Below are 8371 nucleotides of genomic sequence, written 5' to 3' on the forward strand. Positions count from 1 at the left end.
CGGCTCTGCAAGATGATCTTCACATGCCATTGTAGGGAACATAGCATGAATCCATTCTACTGACAATCCTTGTACATCGTGTCTTTGCATCATGGCCTGGTCCAACACGAACCGGCGTTATTTGCCCCACCTCGACTCATCTTGCGAGGCGGTTTTATTGGCACGTTCTGCCAAAGCAGAGATCGTGCTCCTCTTATTATGGGATCTTCCATCAATATGGGCGTGTGACCCCACGACGACTATTGGTATGACTCCATGTAGTTTTGTATAAGTCTCAAGCGGTCATGCTGAGGACTCTTGATATTCATCCCCTTTATAAAGAGGTTGAGGCCTACGCCTCTTTTCCACCCCCTTTGCTCCTTCTCGCACCTCGAGTTCTAACACCCAAGACCCAAGCTCCAACACCCCAGATCCTCCAGTATGTCCGGATCCGACGCAAAAGGCCAGTGGGTGGCCTCCTCGATCCAAGAGGAGGACATTATGAAGCTTAGGGAGGTCGGATACCTGACCGCCGATATCCAGCACAGGCTTCCTGCTCCAGGGCAAGTCATCCCTCCGCCGGAGCCCAATGAGAGCGTTGTGTTCGTTCCTCACTTCCTCCGAGGCCTGGGCCTCACCCTCGACCCCTTTGTGAGGGGGCTCATGTTCTACTATGGGTCGGATTTTCATGATCTGGCTCCAGACGCCATCCTCCATATCTCGTCGTTCATTATTGTGTGCGAGGCTTTTCTCCACATCACCCCACACTTCGGCTTATGGCTCAAGACCTTCAGTGTGAAGCCGAAGATGATCGAGGGGCGACATGCGGAGTGCGGATGTGCCGTAATAAGCAGGAACACCGATGCCCCATGGCCAGAGGGTTCTTTCCCAGAAGTATCCGATATATGCCAACGGAGGTGGTTTTATGTTACGGCTCCCAGAGGCACAAAGTGGGTAGCCGCCCCCGAGTTTCGCTCGGGCTCTCCGTCACAGTTGGCGTCTTGGACCGACGTAGGACAGAATTGGGGGCCCGCTGGTGATATACCAGTACTGCAGAATCGCATCTGAGAGCTTATCGAGAGGGACATAAATCTCGTCAGCATAATTCAAGTGATGCTAATCCGACGGATGTTGCCGTGCAAACTTCGGCCTCTCCGGATGTGGGAGTTTAATCCGGAGGGTCCGCGAACTATTAAGCACTTCTTCGGCCTGAAGCTCGAAGGGATGTGTAAATTATTCTTCAAACCACAAGTGAAGTGTCCGGACATCACCCAGGATGCGGGCCTAAGATGCAATCGCCTAGATGCCCAAGTAAGTAACCTTAAAGCCGGACACTTCGTTTATATTTATCCTAACCATTATTCTGAAAAACCCTCCGTGGCCAGGAATGGCTCACCAAGGCGGAGAGAATCAGGTGTCCGGTGCCACTTCCTGAAGGTTCGCCTGGTCCAACCGTTGCCAAGATGGTTGGCCGGGTGCTCAGCAAAATCCCCTCAGGGAAAGGCGAAGGAAAGGGCAGTGAAGCCAAACTTCACACACTACGCATCCAGACCGGGGAAATCACTACCTCTCCTACGGAGGATAGTCGGGAAGGGGAGGTTAAAGCCTCTTCCCCGCGCGGGAGGAAGAGGGCCGCCTCCGAAGACTTGGAGGCGGAGATGCCCAAACAAGGGAAGAAGGTATCACCAGGGGGCTCTGCCGCGACGGGCACCCTCACCGCGTCATGCCCACCAATGGGCCAGCCCTCCACTAAGCTATAAGTTGATCGTTAATTCGAAGGTAGGGTGTTTCTTCGAGATTCATAACCGGGATTTCGTCTTTTGTAGTCCGGCGAGCAGCTCTTCTCAACAGAGTTCGTCTTCGGGGGATCTTCCTCCGTAGATGATGGAGAGTGAGACCCCGCCCACCTCTCCGCCTCATGAAGCGGGCGACAATGAGGTGTCGTCATGGAGGAGTCCGGATCTGCCGAAGCTGGAAGCTAACACGTCAGTAGCCCTAAGACCGGAGCGTTTGGCTCCCACGGGGGGCGATGAGAAGGGTCCGGCATAGTTCGGGGTCCGGCCGGACGTACTGACAGGCCTTCTGGAGCGAGCCGCACTCTCGGAGGAGCACCGCTCTTTAATGAGCATGGTGCTCACGAAGATTTCATCCGCTACAAGCGGTTTGAATGAGGCATTCATAAACCTGCTCAAAGGCTTTGAGGTATGTAGTGAAAAATGCACTATTTTTGGTTGTGAAGCATGCTCTAGGTGTGCTCCCTATGGATAGCAGCCCCTGAGACTCTGGTTGCCCGCCATAGGTGGCAAATGGGGGATCACATAGTAATGGTTACACCGTACATGTGCACAGGTATCTAAGGATCCGGCAGCCAACCAGTCTGTTGAAGTTACTGAACTAAGGAGGCAGATCGGATCTGTTGATGCCGATATCACGCTGGTGAACAAATGGCTGGAAGAATCACAGGGTATGTGCTCTGCTTCCCTTATTATGTTGTATAGGAAAATGCGAAAGGGGCATAATATTAATGCAATGTGTTTGTACTGTAGATGGTGCTGCTGCCGTGGAGGCCCTGAGAGCGGAACTTTCTCAGGCCAAGGAACAAGCTCGGGCTAGCAATGCGGCTGCCTGAAAGGCGGCCAAAGAATTGACAACCGAACAGGCTGCTCATCGCCGAAGCGAGGAAAAGATAGCCGAAATGGCTGGGGAGTTGAAAAATGCCGCCGACCGGTATGTACTCCTTGAAAAGGAGAATAAGGCTAGTTTGGCCGAGCTGGACAAGGCACTTAATGCCGCCAAGGAGATGCGGACCGAGATCTGGGGTATGCGGAAGGAGCTCCAACAGGCTGACAAAATCGTGGCTGGGGGCTCCTACTTACCGCAGACGAAGTTTTTGGATCCGAAGTATGCTCCCCTGGCTGGGCGCTGGAGTTCTGCAGACGCATATGCGGATTGGCGAATAGTACAACTAACGCTGCTAAGTTTTTCGAGGGTCAAGGTGATAAAGAAGTGGAGAAGCTTTTTGGTCGCAGTTCAATGCTCCCACTCGCTCACTGCTGCTAAATGAGAAGGTGGCTGCTGTGGCGGAGCTCCACAGGCTGTCCGGGCTTGCAAATGCGGTCTGTAATAGACCATCTTTGGCCGAAGGGGCCTAAGCCGGACAGCTACTTTGGTTTGGTGCAGCAATTCCTTGGGGCCGTGTCTCGGATTGACGCCATGAGGAGGTCGGCGTGCATAGAGGGTGCGCGGATGGCTCTTGCCCGCGTTAAAGCCTATTGGACGGATATGGAGGCCACCATTATAGCGACCCAGGATCCGGCGGGAGGCCAATATCCGGCCGAGCACTACTTGGCGCAGGTCACAGAAGGTGCCCGCCTAATAGAGGCGTAGTGCTCGAAGAATGTCTTGTTCGAGTGATAAGTCGAATCATTGTAAAAAAAACAATGTTTATTTTGATTATGAGGCTATATTTATACTTTTTGCCCGGAAGTATGATTGTGTCCCCTTTGCGGCCGTTTTTATATAGATATTAGTAGTCCGAAAGTTACCAGTCGTTGGCTTCAGCCCCATGCATACAATGCGGGGGTGTTCGCAAGAAATATGCTTAATCACACTTGATCCAATGTCTTGGTCCATGAAGGAGGTGATCGCACGTCGAACTAGGCAACCGGACTATATAGCTGTAACACTTTCGCTTAGCCATGGGGGTCTAACGGTGGGGCTACTATGTAGCCCCTGGTACATTCGCGTGCATCCGAATACGGGCGCGTATGTACATGGCCGGGAAACGGCCCTTTGTTAACGCGGAGGAATCCTTAAAGATTCCGGTGAGTCTTCGAGTGGTTGAATAGTCTCTCGCTGTATCATGACAGTCAGTTTTCGGCTTTCTCTACTAAGGTGCTCATCCGGAATAACCAGGGCACAATCGCAGTAGTTCTCCTTTGGCCGCCTTAGCCGATAATAACGGAACATAAGATGGCAAACCCAGGAGCCGGGCAAACCCAACATTTGACCAAAGACATGATTCGGAGCTGATGCATATAAGGCCAAACTCATGACGCCGAACACACCCGAAGGTATTGGTCTTTGTAAAAGAAAACAGGCTGACGAAAGCCTGTTATAAACCCTAAATTTCCAGGTACGTGCGATTAATCTGTCGTGGCGAAATGCCAATAACGGCAGTATCCTCTGTGGGTATGGAACCCATGGGATGGTTAAACAACAAGAGGCAGTAGAAAAGGTTTACACAGGGGCCTAATCTAAAAAGAAACCTGTTGAACGGGGCCCTGCTGCACGTCTGTGCCTTTGTCTCCGTTGTGCCGTATCCTGGAAGGGTATCACGCGAACGTTGTGTGTGGAAAAAGAAAACTTGTAGGAGAGTACAACGTAAGTATGCGATTGATAATAAAAGTGTTAGATATTGGCCTGCCAGTAAGGTTTAGCCAGATGTGGGGCTGCATTAAATATTTATAGCCCTTGGTATCCGTTATGGGATTACATATACGGTGCCCTGGTTCAGTTTTATTCGGGCTACCGGACTCGTCTAACCGTGTCTGTGGTCGTAATGACTAGTCATGTTTTTGATATTGGAGGCCGCTTACAGTCCGGCAGCCAGGGCCGTTGCGTGTTCCTCTGCGCGTGAAGAGCGTTCTGTGATTCCGCTAACGGTGATGACGCCACGTGGACCGGGCATCTTGAGTGTAAGGTAGCCATAGTGCGGCAATGCGTTGAAGCGGGCGAAGGCCGCTCTTCCAAGCAATGCATGATAGCCGCTTTGGAAGGGTGCAATGGCGAAGAGTAGTTCTTCGCTTCTGGAGTTACCTGGGGAGCCAAATGTTACTTCCAGCACGACGGAGCCCCTGCCGTGGGCTTCAACGCCTGGTATCACCCCTTCAAAGGTGGTGTTGCTTTGGCTAATCCTGGATGGGTTTATCCCCATATATCGGACAGTGTCCTCGTATATTAAATTGAGACTACTGCCGTCGTCCATGAGGACATGGGTGAGATGATATCCGTCGATTATTGGGTCTAGCACCAAGGCCTCTGATCCTCCGCGCCGAATACTAGTTCAGCCGTCCATGTGATCGAAGGTGATCGGACGAGACATCCAAAAGTCAGATGTGGGTACGATGGGCTCTACATCGTGCGTGTCTCTGAGCGCGCGTTCGTGCCTTCTCGTGAATGTGTGAGTCGCGTGGATCATGTTTACTGTTTTAACCTATGGCGGGAATTTTTTCTGTCCCCCAGTGTTCAGCTGGCGAGGTTCGTCCTCGTCTTCACTTGGTGTTTCCCTCCCCTTGTGTTCGGCATTTAATTTGCCGGCATGCTTGAAGACCCAGCATTCTCTATGCGTGTGGTTTGCAGGTTTCTCCGGGGTGCCATGAATTTGGCATAGTCTGTCCAGGACTCTGTTCAGACCGGACGGCCCTCTTTACTGCCTTTAAATGGCTTATTTTGCTGATCAGGTCGAGAGCCCCTGAATCCAGCGTTGACCATTGTGTTATCCAGGCTCTCTTCCTTGTTTTGGTGTTTGTGTTTATAACGCCATGGCTTCCCATTGCCATCCCTTATTTCGGATGTGTTGGGGTCGCTGGTGCCTTTACGGGCTAACCATCTATCTTCACCCACGCAAAAGCGGGTCATAAGGCCTGTTAAGGCTGCCATTGTCCTTGGCTTTTCTTGGCCGAGGTGCCGGGCGAGCCACTCGTCGCGGATGTTGTGTTTGAATGTTGCTAAGGCTTCGGCGTCCGGACAATTGACAATTTGATTCTTCTTAGTGAGGAATTTGTTCCAAAGCTTGCGGGTGGACTCTCCGGGCTGTTGGATTATGTGACTTAGACCGTCTGCATCCGGAGGCCGGACATAAGTCCCTTGGAAGTTGGCCCTGAAAGCGTCCTGGAGTTCCTCCCAACTTCCGATTGAATTTTTGCGGAGGCTTTTCAACCAGTGTCGAGCTGGTCCCTTCAACTTGAGGGGAAGGTATTTGATGGCGTGGAGGTCATCCCCACAAGCCATGTGAATATGCAGGATAAAATCCTCGATCCAGACCCCTGGGTCTGTCGTTCCATCGTATGCCTCTATGTTCACAGGTTTAAAGCCTTATGGGAATTCATGGTCCAGTACTTCTTCGGTGAAGCACAGGGGGTGAGCAGCCCCTCTGTATCTGGGCGCGTTGTGGCATTCAGTCGGCTATTGTTGTGTCTGGTGCTTATTCCGAACTGGTATTTGGCTTGTATGATTGTTTGGGTGACCATAGTCCCTTGCCGGGGTGTGTCCTTTAGATCCGTAGATGGACCTGGCTGCACCGGCTTTCTTATCCAGATGCTCACGTAGATCGAGCACGGTGTCAGTAGCCGCTATGTTGTGGTTGTGAAGCAGTACGTCTGGTCTCCTGGTCATATTATTCTTTGGTGGAACGGCCTCGTCATCGAATTCTGGCAGTAGTTTGCGTTTTGGATAGCTTTTTGTATGGCGATCGTTGCCATATCTTTCTTTAGTGTCTAGCACTTTATTCCATCTGCCACTGAGCGTTTCTTGTGCAGCTTTGAGCTGTTGCTTCTGCTTCTTTAGACTTCTTGCTGTGGCCATAAGCTTTTGGTGGAGGTTGTCTCGTTCCACTCGTTCGTCTGGAATGATGAATGCATCGTCGTCCGGACTGTGTTCCTGTTGTGGGGCGGTTTCATGATCTCGTCCCTCTGGATCATTGTGATCAGGTATTTGCTCCGAACTCGGTTTGGCATGACCTGGCTCGTCCTGCTCCATCGCTGGGTCCATGTGGTCATTACTGCATTTGGGGTTTACTGGTATGTTGACCCTTCTTGCGCTCTTGTCGCTATTTTTGTTGTTGCTGGACTTTGAGCGGCGTCTGCGCTGCCGTTCTGGCTTTTGCCCGTGTGTTTTATCTTCCGGATTATCGCCGTCGTCCTTCTTGGGTGTATCCACCATGTATATATCGTGTGACAAGGTAGTAGTCCCGCGCCCCAGAGATTCTGAAGCTTCTTCGTCGATGTCTTCGGAGTCGAAGTCAAGAACGTAGGTTAAATCATCGATCGTGGCAATGAAGTGGGTGGTGGGTGGGCAACGAATTCCTTCGTCGCCTGCTTCCCACTCAGGCCGGACATAGTTCGGCCCAGAGCCTCCTGACAAACAGAGAGACTTTAATGAGTTCAGCATGTCGCCAAAGGGCGAGTGCTGGAAGATGTCTGCAGCGGCAAACTCAATTACCGGAGCCCAACCTGGCCCGACTGGCTCGAGGGTATGAGGATCGGGACCAACAACCGGATACGACTCCAGGGGCCCAAGGTTACAGGCCTCGACAGAGGTGAGACCTGTGTTCGGCTCCACCGCCGATGAGTATGCGACCCGTAGGGCGGGGTCCAGCCCTCCGTCCTTAGGCAACGCAACCTGCTCCGGATTTAGATCCGGGGCTACTACAGGGGTGGTATCCCGAGCATTGTCCGACAACAGGTCTAGGCCGTGCTTGTCGTGACTGTTCGGCGGTCCTGGCACAGGCCCAAATCCATCTAAGATCAAGTCTCCGTGAATATCCGTCGTGTAGTTCAAGTTTCCGAACCTGACCTGGTGGCCAGGGGCGTAGCTGTCGATCTGCTCCAGATGACCAAGCGAATTAGCCCGCAATGCGAAGCCGCCAAACATAAGGATCTGTCCGGGGAGAAGAGTCTCGCCCTGGACTGTGTTGCTGGCAATTGAAGACGCCGTCAGGCCTCAAAGCGACGGCACAGAGGAACTCTCAATGAAAGCACCAATGTCGGTGTCAAAACCGGCGGATCTCGGGTAGGGGGTCCTGATCTCTGCGTCTTAGGCTGATGGTAACAGGAAGCGAGGGACACAATGTTTACCCAGGTTCGGGCCCTCTCGATGGAGGTAAAACCGTACTTCCTGCTTGATTAATATTCAAGATATGAGTAGTACAAGAGTAGATCTACCACAAGATCGTAGAGGCTAAACCCTAAGAGCTAGCCTATGATGGTATGATTGTAATTGTGATCGGCCTTCTAAGGACCATCCTCTCCGGTTTATACAGACACCGGAGAGAGCTAGGGTTTACATGGATTCGGTTACAAGGAAGGAAATATAATATCCGGATTGCCAAGCTTGTCTTCCACGCAAAGGAGAGTCCCATCCGGACACGGGCCAGAGTCTTGAGTCTTGTATCTTCACGCTTCAATAGTCCGGACGATGTATGTAGTCCGACTGTCCGGATACCCCCTAATCCAGGACTCCCTCAAAGAGGGTGATGACTCAACATAAAAATAAATAGATAGGCCCTTTGCAGAGGGAAGCAGGGATTTGTAGAGGTGCCAGAGCTCTACTTGTGAAACAGAGATAATAATATTTTGGGAGGTATACTTTCATTGTCAACATAACAACCAAG

This window comes from Triticum dicoccoides, chromosome 5B (genome assembly GCF_002162155.2).
Source record: "Triticum dicoccoides isolate Atlit2015 ecotype Zavitan chromosome 5B, WEW_v2.0, whole genome shotgun sequence".
Lineage (NCBI taxonomy): Eukaryota > Viridiplantae > Streptophyta > Magnoliopsida > Poales > Poaceae > Triticum > Triticum dicoccoides.